General features: G+C 40.9%; 1 non-coding gene across 1 annotated transcript; it reads right to left on the bottom strand.

The window, feature by feature from the left end:
* Positions 1-4,127: 4,127 nt before the first annotated feature.
* Positions 4,128-4,234, bottom strand: LOC118486114. The gene has a single exon (XR_004877970.1). It is a non-coding gene; the product is annotated as a small nucleolar RNA R71 (small nucleolar RNA).
* Positions 4,235-12,423: the final 8,189 nt, after the last annotated feature.

Below are 12,423 nucleotides of genomic sequence, written 5' to 3' on the forward strand. Positions count from 1 at the left end.
CTCGGTCAATTGGAACTACCTTGACTCTATCATGGTAAGGATGGGTTTCTCTATTACTTGGTAAAGCTGGATTAGGGGATACTTCAAGTCGGCTAGGACCTAGGTCCTAGTCAACGGAGGGCCTACGGATGAAGTCGTGATGGACAGGGGTGTTAGGCAAGGCGACCCCCTCTCCCCTCTTCTATTTATCATCACCATGGAGAGGTTGTCCGCACTCATAAACCTGGCAGTGGGTAAGGGACTTTTTAAAGGCATCTGCTTTCCAAATAATGGTCCCACCATAACTCATACTGTTTATGCGGACAAAGTCATTTTCCTAGGGAGTGGGACCGCGAGAACATCATAAATTTACGCATTTCTACATTATCTCTAGTCATCGGATTAATTATAAAAAGAGCCAGCTAGCAGGCGTAAGAGTTTCGGATAGCGAGAGCGAAGGTTACGCTAGACAGTTAGGTTGTAAAAAGGAGGTATTGCCTTTTTATAACCTTGGGCTCCCATTTGGGGCCAATATGAATCTCTGTAAACTGGGATCCAATAGTTACCAAATTTAAAAACAGGCTTAGCAATTGGAAATCCAAAAATTTCTCTTTCGGTGGGCGCCTTACCCTCGGAAGGTCGGTTTTGACCAGCCCTCCACTGTATTTCTTATTGATGTTCAAGGCGCCTTTGAAATTCATAAAATCTTTGGGGTGGCAAAGCATTTTTATGGGGTAGCAACACGTCTAATAACAAAATTTGTACGATGTTTTTATGGGGTGGCAACGCGTCTAATAACAAAATTTGCTGGATTAACTGGGTTAAGATCTCTAGACCCAAGAGAAAAGGTGAGCTCGGGGCGGGCAGTCTGAGATATTTGAACTTGACCCTTCGGGCCAAATGGAAATGGAGAGCAGTGAACGATTCCAACAACCAATGGGACTCGGTTATCAGGCGAATTCATAAAGTATCATTCAGTTCGCTCGATGAATGGTGTAAAAGGTCTAGGGCTGACCTTTGGTCTACCATAAATTTGATTTCGCTAGACCTGCAATCCGTTTCTTTAGATTTGATAGAATCTTTTAGTAAGGTTGTCGGTGGCAACTCCAACTCCTCTTTCTGGTCTCAACCTTGGTTCTGTTTTCAGCCTCTCAAGGTTCTGTTACCAAGCTTATTTGAATTAGAAAAGGAAAAGTCTAGCCATATTGGTCAGCGTCTGGTCATCTCTAGAGAGGTGGTGTCTTTGTTCTGCTAGAATTGGAGCTCGGCTTGGGCTGCAGCCAGACTCAGGCATGAGATTGACGAGTTACATGTTTTCCTATCATCCTACAGTTTTAGGGATGGGTCAGATCGTTGGGTTTGACTCAAAGAGGCAGATGGTCGTTTCTCGACTTCCTCGTGCAGAATTTGGATAGATGGTTTATGCCTGGATCCCTCTCAGGATCAGATGTTTCATTTGGCGTCGTTCGCAAGATAGGATTCTAGTGGTCGTTAACTTAGGCACTAGAGGGTTGTCTTTACCGTCCCTCTTCTTCTCTTTATACGCTTTGGATATGGAGACGATGGACTACTGATGTGTGTAAAATGCAACATATAAATCACATCAATTAAGGCATAAAACTAACCCTTTTTAAGTACTAATGTTGGAAAAAGAGTGTTTTTGTCTTCCTTTTGTATTTTCAGGATGAAATGAGCTCAAAATCACAAAAGAAGCAAAAAGACAACTAATTCTACCATAAATACAAGAAAAGGAACAAAAGTAGACTGCCCAGACCCTCAACGGCACCTCCCAAAGCAAAGGAGAAGAAACAGAGTCTGAACACGCCCCGTGTCCAGCGAACACGGGGGCGTGCCCAGGAAGCAGCAGAAAAGACAAACCAGTAGAAGCTTCCATTGCCCACCACGGGGCCGTGTCCAGCGGGCACGGGGGCGTGGTGAAAGTACAGCAGGCGCATTAATTGTAATTGCGAATTACAATTAATGAAGAGAGAGAATGTTAGACGGGCACGGGGCCGTGTCCATCGGACACGGGGCCGTGTCCAGCCTTCTGTTCAGCCTATAAATAGAGGAGCTTGGTTTCATTCTCTCTCATCCCTTGGCACACCACCTCTCTCACACTTCATCCACCACCCACCACCACCATAACACCATCATCTACCACCATCATCCATTGTCCATCGTAGAGTGTGTGAGTCGTCTCGGGCTCCAAGATTGATCGTAAGAGTTCTTGACAATCAAGGCCATGTTTGCCTAAGTCTCTTACATCACTTGGTGAAGACAAGTGTTTAGTATAATACTTTTTATTTTTAATCTTTTGCACTTTTTATTTGGTTTTGTATTAATGACTTTAATAACTAGTTACTTATGTTGAAGGTGATCTTTCCTTATCGTTTGTCCGTGGTGTCTTGGCATTATTTTACTGTCTATATAAAATAAAAGATTTTCACCATTCATATCTTCACGGTCTATATGGAGGTATGTTGGCTACCTGGTCGGGGGTTAAGGGAACGGTTTGGTAAGGGTCTTGCCCTTGTTCAGCGTTTAGAGGTCCTGCTTGGGACCTGGGTCAAATTTAGTAGGATCTCCTTCAATGCCCATAGGTATTGGATGGCGGGGATCCAAACTCTTTGACCCCCTCATAAGTTAACTACTATTAATACTATAACCCGGCTATTTAGGACTGTATCCCTGCTGACTCAGACTACTTAGCCGAGGGTAACGTCACCGCCAAAAGCGGGGCCTACCACAATTTGCATTAATAACTTAATTCATTATCTTTCAATAATCCGACCCTTTAGGATTGTATCCTTGCTGACTCAAACTACTGGGTTGAGGGTAACGTCGCCTTCAAAAGAGGGGCCTACTACAATAACTAAGATAATCTCTTAAACAAGTGCAAAAGTGCAAAAATAATCAAAGGTTATACTAATACACGTGTCGGATCCAAGTGATTCATCTTGTCTATCTGTTTTTATTTTATTTTTATTTTCAGCATTTAGTTAGTTTTTATTTTTTCTTAGTTTAAAACATTTTTCTAACTTTTTGATTTGATTAGACGTTGAGGATAAACCGGTATTAAAAGCTCTTGTGTCCTTGGACGACCTCGGTATCTTACCAACACTATACTACGTCCACGATGGGTGCACTTGCCCATATGTGTGTTTAGTGTTAGTGAATATCGTGTTTTATAAATTTAAAACTTGGCTAAAAGTGTAAAAAAAGGGGCTTAAATACTCATCAAAAATATAACACACTTCACGCACATCAAGTTTTTGGCGCCGTTGTCGGGGACACAAGAATTTTAAGAAAGTTAGGAATCAGCGGGCTAATCATATTTTTATTTTTTAGGATTTTTTTAAGTTTTTCAGCTTCTGCAGAGCTCAGCACGGGGCCGTGCCTGGTCGGACACGGGCCGTGCTCAGCATCGTTACTGGCAGTTTTTGTTTTTCAAGTTACAGAAGGCTGACCACGGGGCCGTGCCGGTGCAACACGGGGCCGTGTCCAACTTCCAGTAACTGGGATCTGAAAAACAATCACTGTAATTCCGACCACGGGGCCGTGTTCGCTCAACACGGGGCCGTGGTGAACCTTCTGACCAACATTCTTTTCTGTTTTTATTGCAGGACTTGGAACCCGACGCCAACCTCACGTAGTGTATGAGCTCCAGTTCCAATAAAGACATAAAAGAACCATTAGAAGAACCCGAACGCTTTCTCAGAAAAAGGTTAAAAGCCAAAAACCAAGAGACGGTTTCGGGTGATCCACCTCCAATGGCGGACCAACGTACCCTTATGGATTATCTACGGCCCACCGTAGGTAATCTAGGCGCCGCTATCAATGCTCCGAATGTCGAAGCCAATAACTTCGAGCTTCGACCGCATTTGATACAAATGCTCCAAAACTCCGCAACCTTCCACGGGCTTGCGGACGAGGATCCCCATCTACATATAACTAATTTCTTAGAAATATGTGATACATTTCGGATCAATGGAGCATCAAACGACGCCATCCGCCTCCGTATGTTTCCATTCTCACTAAAAGACCGAGCGAAAGCTTGGCTCAACGCCCTCCCAGCTGGTTCGGTAAACACCTGGGATGAACTAGCCCAAAAATTTCTATATAAGTATTTCCCTCCTGCTAAAACTGCTAAATTAATGACTGAAATTAATACATACTCACAAGAGGACGGGGAATCCTTATATGAAACTTGGGAAAGGTTCAAGGAGCTATTACGCAAGTGTCCCCATCACGGCCTCGCAATATGGCAACAAGTATCCACTTTCTACAATGGATTGTTGCCACACACTAGGCAGACACTTGATTCTAGCTCCGGGGGACTTTTAGGTAACCGACGCCCACATGAAATATATAATCAGATTGAGGAAATTGCTCAAACCAATTTTCAATGGCACACCCCCTGGGGAAATAAGTCTATCGCCCCGGGCGCCCATAAGGTCGACGAAAGCACTTCTTTACAAGCCCAAATTGAGGCCCTTTCTTCAAAAATAAAAAAATTAGAAATGACAAAAACCGTCTCGGTTATGGCTTGTGAAGGGTGTGGTGGGTCACATGAAAATTGGAGTTGCATGAAAGAAACGGACGATCAACAAGAAATGGTAAACTACATTGATAATAGACCTAGGCCGTCAGGTCCTCCAACGGGAACTTACAACCAAGGATGGCGAAACCACCCAAACCTTGGTTGGAGGGAACCCGGCAATAGTAGTAACCAACAAACCCAACGAACAAACTTTCAGCAATCAAGAAATGAGTCACAAAATTTCACTCAACAACAAGGTGGACGAGAAAGGCTTGAAGATACTATATCTCGCCTCGTCTCTGACACTGATAAGAAAAACTCGGAAAGATTTCTACAATTAGAGTCTAATTTTAGGAATCAACAAGCTAGCATTCAAAACATAGAAAAACAAATAAATCAAATAGCTCAAAACTTTTCCGAGAGACCGCAAGGCGCATTACCTAGCAATACCGAAACAAACCCAAAGGCGCAAGTTCACCTCATCACACTACGAAACCGCACCGTAGGGCCTGCAGAAGTACCGCCGCCTACGGAAGAAACGATACCAACACCTCTGCAGGAAAAGAACTCTCCTCCATCACCAGAGCCTACCAAAGCTCCTCGAGTTCCGTACCCCGGTAGGTTAATTCGTCAAAAGACCAATGAGCAATTCGCAAAATTCGAAAGTCTGTTAAAACAGTTGCATGTCAATATTCCTTTTATAGAAGTCCTAACCCAAATGCCCAAATACTCTAAATTTATGAGGGACTTCCTTACCCATAAAAAGAAAATTGAAAATTTGCAATTAGTTAATTTAGGCGAAGAATGCTCTGCCCTCATACTCAATAAACTACCCCAAAAGAAAATCGATCCCGGAAGCTTCACAATTCCATGCTCAATAGGGGAATCACCCGTTCGCAATGCCTTGGCCGACCTAGGGGCTAGCATTAACCTCATGCCCTCATCAATGTTCAAAAGGCTTGGCTTGGGAACCACGAGCCCTACAAAAATAAGCATACAACTCGCTGATCGATCCGTCAAGTTCCCACAAGGTGTCATCGAGAATGCCTTGGTAAGGGTAAGCAGATTCGTTTATCCAGTTGACTTTGTCATACTCGATATGGAGGAAGACACCGAGGTCCCCCTTATACTAGGGAGACCCTTCCTTGCCACGGCACAAGCAGTGGTAGACATGAATGACGGGACACTCACTTTGAGGTATGGGGATGATGAGGTGAAGTTCGGAGTTGGGAAGAGAATAGAGGACGACGACCCAGTCAATTACATGAAGGTTATTGATTCGAGCCTGGATGCCGCTCTCCGACGGTGTAACATGGGAAGCCAGGCATCCCACTCAGAAGATATATAACCTCGACTCGGGTCTAGCCAAGGACCCTTATAAACGTGGCGCACCACGGAGGCATTCCGCGGAACTATCCTTAGTTTAGTTTAATCTTTTAGTTTTTGCAGAATAAAACACACTCATGGTAGTAATGGATGAAAAAGGGAACGAGAAAAATGGAACCATGCAAGAAGAACAGAGCAACCCGACAAAAATCTCCATCACAGAAGGCTCAACACGGGCCGTGCCCAACCAACACGGCCCCGTGCTGAGCCCCCTGCAGAAAATCACCCAGTTCAGGTAACTGGACACGGGCCGTGTTCAGCGGACACGCCCCCGTGTCCAGGCTTCTGTTTCAATTCTCTAATTTTTGTTACTGGCACTTGACCACGGGGCCGTGCCCGGTCAACAAGGGGCCGTGTCCAGGATGCCAGTAATACAAAACTTTGCTTTTAAACCCACTTTTACACATTCTAATCAACCAAAAACATTATTTTTGGACACATTGAGGACAATGTGTAATTTAAGTGTGGGGGGGATGTTAAAACCTTGAAATTTTGCAAAATCCTAAACACATGCCTTACACAAAACTCTATTGGAACCGCTAAACACCCCAAATTTTTTTCAAAAACTTTTTCAATTTTTTTTATTTACTTGTCTTAGTTTAAGTTGGGAATAACAAGTTCTAAAAAGGTTATATTTTTACAAGTTTACAACCGATAGCGTCGTGATAAAAAAAAAGAACCAACATAAGAAAATTATGAAACAGCATAACAAGTCTAGTTAAAAATTTGATTATATATACTTGGTCACATTAAAAACCCATTCCCACAAAAGTGAGTTTTGAGCCTTTATTGAGCATAAAAATATACATATTTAGACTAAATGCTCATTTTTCGTTTCTTGTGTGAATAGCCGCTCGGTTCTTACAAATCTAGAACTTGCCACGACAATACATTCCAGGTCCTTACCAACTTAAACCCAAGTAAGTAAATGATGGAGGCATTAGGACTAACCATTTTCTTTCAAAACCATTATTTTTCATTTTTTATCACCTACCCAAAAATCCCCCTAGATAGCCCCTTTGAGCCTAAACCTTTCATTTCATTACCCCAAAAACCCTTTTTACCCACCAAAAACCTTTTTATTTTTCACCCTTTATTTTAGTAACAAGCTCGGTTTTTCGTAAACTCGCCTTTTCATGTGAAAAAAAAAATAATGATGATGAAGTCAAAAACAAACAAAAGCTATAAAAAAGCTTGTTTGGAGAAATACTTCAAAATAAAAAGTCACTAAAAACAAGGTATTTTACGAAAACCGACGCTTTTTACGATTTTCGCCCTTTGTACTAACCACTAACCCAACCACCCACCTTTAACCCAAGCCTAACCCTTCACCCAAAAGTCCTCTTGATATTTACAAAGGTAAAAAGTTAAAAAGGAGGAGGATTGATTGCTTGGCAAGCCTATGGAAGGCGTAAGTTCCGTGCCGCTCTCGAGTGATTCACTAAAATATACACCTTCGGCCGAGTGTTGAGTGATCTCCCGTGAGGTATGTGAACTTGTATATAAATGGAATTTTAATAAGGCATGCTATGCCCAAATAAGTAATTTATCTTATGAAACGTTCAAAATAAATCATAACGAATAGGATTGTAAATAAATAAAAATAAAACTTACAAAGACCTTGGATTCCCGACACTCTAGGACAAGCTAAAAACTTCTCTTCTACCTATTCCATTTGGGAGTGTAAGCCACATTTAAAGAGTTTTTCTTGAGGACAAGCAAAATTTCAAGTGTGGGGGTATTTGATGTGTGTAAAATGCAACATATAAATCACATCAATTAAGGCATAAAACTAACCCTTTTTAAGTACTAATGTTGGAAAAAGAGTGTTTTTGTCTTCCTTTTGTATTTTCAGGATGAAATGAGCTCAAAATCACAAAAGAAGCAAAAAGACAACTAATTCTACCATAAATACAAGAAAAGGAACAAAAGTAGACTGCCCAGACCCTCAACGGCACCTCCCAAAGCAAAGGAGAAGAAACCGAGTATGAACACGCCCCGTGTCCAGCGAACACGGGGGCGTGCCCAGGAAGCAGCAGAAAAGACAAACCAGTAGAAGCTTCCATTGCCCACCACGGGGCCGTGTCCAGCGGGCACGGGGGCGTGGTGAAAGTACAGCAGGCGCATTAATTGTAATTGCGAATTACAATTAATGAAGAGAGAGAATGTCAGACGGGCACGGGGCCGTGTCCAGCGGACACGGGGCCGTGTTCAGCCTTCTGTTCAGCCTATAAATAGAGGAGCTTGGTTTCATTCTCTCTCATCCCTTGGCACACCACCTCTCTCACACTTCATCCACCACCCACCACCACCATAACACCATCATCCACCACCATCATCCATTGTCCATCGTAGAGTGTGTGAGTCGTCTCGGGATCCAAGATTGATCGTAAGAGTTCTTGACAATCAAGGCCATGTTTGCCTAAGTCTCTTACATCACTTGGTGAAGACAAGTGTTTAGTATAATACTTTTTATTTTTAATCTTTTGCACTTTTTATTTGGTTTTGTATTAATGACTTTAATAACTAGTTACTTATGTTGAAGGTGATCTTTCCTTATCGTTTGTCCGTGGTGTCTTGGCATTATTTTACTGTCTATATAATATAAAAGATTTTCACCATTCATATCTCCACGGTCTATATGGAGGTATGTTGGCTACCTGGTCGGGGGTTAAGGGAACGGTTTGGTAAGGGTCTTGCCCTTGTTCAGCGTTTAGAGGTCCTGCTTGGGACCTGGGTCAAATTTAGTAGGATCTCCTTCAATGCCCATAGGTATTGGATGGCGGGGATCCAAACTCTTTGACCCCCTCATAAGTTAACTACTATTAATACTATAACCCGGCTATTTAGGACTGTATCCCTGCTGACTCAGACTACTTAGCCGAGGGTAACGTCACCGCCAAAAGCGGGGCCTACCACAATTTGCATTAATAACTTAATTCATTATCTTTCAATAATCCGACCCTTTTGGATTGTATCCTTGCTGACTCAAACTACTGGGTTGAGGGTAACGTCGCCTTCAAAAGAGGGGCCTACTACAATAACTAAGATAATCTCTTAAACAAGTGCAAAAGTGCAAAAATAATCAAAGGTTATACTAATACACGTGTCGGATCCAAGTGATTCATCTTGTCTATCTGTTTTTATTTTATTTTTATTTTCAGCATTTAGTTAGTTTTTATTTTTTCTTAGTTTAAAACATTTTTCTAACTTTTTGATTTGATTAGACGTTGAGAATAAACCGGTATTAAAAGCTCTTGTGTCCTTGGACGACCTCGGTATCTTACCAACACTATACTACGTCCACGATGGGTGCACTTGCCCATATGTGTGTTTAGTGTTAGTGAATATCGTGTTTTATAAATTTAAAACTTGGCTAAAAGTGTAAAAAAGGGGCTTAAATACTCATCAAAAATATAACACACTTCACGCACATCAACTACCTCTTCATTAAATGCCCTTGTGTGTCTGAGTTCTGGAAGAGGGTGATAAACTGGATGGGTTTCAACATGGATGTGTCCACTTCGGTTCTTCCCCTGCTAAAGAACACTTCAAATATCTCAGCTTCTTCGATGCACAGAAAGGTCAACACTACTATTGTTTACGGCGGTTTTTGGATTCTATGAAAAAATAGGAACGACAACATCTTCAAGGCTAAAAGGTAACAGGCCTCCCAGCTTTTCGAAGATCTGCAGATCCCGGTTTTCAAATGGGTCAAAATAGGGATAAAAACATATGTACTCAATCGGATAATTGGCTTTTTTAATCCTTTTGTGGGGGTGGTTAAAGTGTAATGCCCTGGGTGTTTTGGGTCAGGCTTTTCTGTTTTTTGTATCTGTTCTGTATGGGGTTTTCGTTAGTTCCCTGCTAGCTTCCTTGATATATGCTATATGTCATTGTTGCCATTCAAAAAATTCTAAGAGTAAAACCCTATGCCCCCAAGCGATAATCGTTGACCTGGGTAATGTGCTCATCTCCTCGTTGTCTTTCGCTCTCACCCTAAGCCAATCGTCTCCCGATCTCACCGTCAACATTTTCAGCCATGTGTTCATGTGTTCATCACCACATCAACCACTACTTCGCCCTAGTATGGGGGTTACAAAGTTGTTGTTTGGCCTTCAAACATACTAGCCCATGTTTGTGTGCAGTCTGTTTTTTGGGATTTTCAATGGAGGTTGGCATCTTTGCCGATTTGTTTTGGGGATTTAGGACTATGTTCGGCGGAAGATGTACCATTATACATTTTCGTGGCCTCGAAAGCATAATCTTGGACTTTACAGGACCACATTCTGAGGGACAGTGGTATTGATGGGTTAGACGTCGATTATGGTCGTGCGATGGTAGCTTGCACAAGTCCCTTCCCCATTTTGATCTTAGTGGGTTCGTTAATAAGTGCACTACCCCTTCAAAGGCCCAAAATACTTTAGCGAGTACCCTATATAGTAAAGTCGCCCAGAGTTTGGGAGAGAAGTTTCACCTTTCACTTCACCAGAAAGCAGAAGTTTAAGAATGTCTGCGGGGCCCCATGTTCAAGATTTCCTAACCGTTATCCCAATTGAAGGCCTGGGCCAACACATGTCAGTAGTGGAATATCGGGCCATCTTTAAATATCGGTTAATGGTCCCTTTGTTTCTAGTTGATAAGCCTTGTCCAGTTTGCTGCAAGGTTTGTTTGAATAATTTAGGTAGCATGCGGTCAATTGCAAGGAGTTTTTGGGCTTTAAATACAGACATGACATGGTCTTGGATGTCCTTTGTGACGTGTTAAGGCGGGCAAGAATATCCACCAAAAAAGATGCCTCGGTGAATTTCCTAACAAACCCACTTGAAGGGAGGTCCACTCTTCATCCAACATATGTTCTTGTGTTCGATTGGGCAGGTGGGAAACACGTTTGTGTGGACCTTACCTGTGTCCGCCCTTGTTAGGCATAGGGAAAACCGTTTCATGGCTGGCCAGACTGTATTGAAGGCAAAATCAGGAAAAAGTTGCTAAACATGAAAAAACTTGTGCTGAGAATCAACATGTCTTCATTATGTTTGCCTTTGATAGTTTTAGTTCCCTTGGTCCTGAAGTTGTCGGTTTCATGTATAGAGTGAAGAAGATCGTGCACAACAATTTCTTGACGTTAAAGAAGCAGAGTTTTGTTTTTTGTAAAATTAGATTACCTGCCATTCTTATCTATTTTTCTTATAATTAGCTTAAGCGCTATATCTTGTTTCATATAAATCTATACTATATAATAAAAGAAACCAATGGAGGGACACTTGTCATTATTCTAGACCATCCTTAATTGTAGATACTTATTATTTAATATAAATTATTAAATATTAATTAAATTAATATAAATCTTATCAACTCTAAATCATTGGTATGAACTTAACTTCAAATCGTAAAGTCTTATCTAAACTAAAAAGCAGTGTTTCACTTAACAGTAGATAAACATGCATATTATTTATTGTTAATGTTATTATTGTTAACTATGTGAAATTATATTAAATAACTTATTAATCAAACCAAAAATTTTAAATAGTATTAACCTAATTTAAAAAATAATAAAAAATCCATTTTGATTTGAAAAGATTTTTTTTAACAATAGATAAACCCAGTAATACACAGGGTTTTTAAAGATATAACATTTTTTATTATTTGCTATATAAAAGTAAATTTATTCAACCCGTAAAATACACGGTGTTTTTTTTAATATAACTTTTTTATTATTTAGTATATAAAATTACTTTTATTCAACCGACACAATACACAAGATTCTTAAAGATATAATTTTTTTATTATTTAATATATAAAATTATATTTACTCAACGCGTCTAATAAATGAGGTTTTCGAAAATATATTGTTTTTATTTAGTATATAAAATTACATTTATTAAACCCGTGTAATACACGGGGTTCTAACCTAGTTTTCATATACACTAATTTATAAGAATTAGTCGTCAAAATTGTTAGTCATTATAAGGCTAAAGGGTGTGGGGGTCATGGTTAGGACATGATCCGACACCTAGGAACATGAATGGAAGGCGACACCAACCCCTTGCTTGATCCACCATGGTTTCCATGGATTAAACCATGACAACCATTGTCCTCCTTTCCATTTTTCAACAAATCATTTCCTTTTTCTTTAGACAAAAATAAATTAAAATAAATAAGGAGCTAGTGGTTTGGGTCATGACCACACCCTTAGGGTAGTGGTTTTAGATGGTGGATTAGAGGTGGGTTACATGACACTGACGTGGAGCGTCATGGGGGCGTTTGGTTCGCGGAATCATTTGGAATTGGAATTGGAATTTGTATAGGAATTAGAATTTGAAGGAATTAGATTTGGAATTTAAACATTCCAATTGGAAATGGAAATTGTTGGATTTGGAATCTCAATTCCATTTTTGTTGTGTTTGGTTGTCAAATGAATTGGAATCCATCACCCCGGCACCCACAACCACCAGTTCGCGTCGTAACGGTTCGGGTCGAAGCAGTTCGATTCGAAACCGTACGGGTCGAAACGGTTC

Source organism: Helianthus annuus, chromosome 13, assembly GCF_002127325.2.
Source record: "Helianthus annuus cultivar XRQ/B chromosome 13, HanXRQr2.0-SUNRISE, whole genome shotgun sequence".
In the NCBI taxonomy this organism is placed as follows: domain Eukaryota; kingdom Viridiplantae; phylum Streptophyta; class Magnoliopsida; order Asterales; family Asteraceae; genus Helianthus; species Helianthus annuus.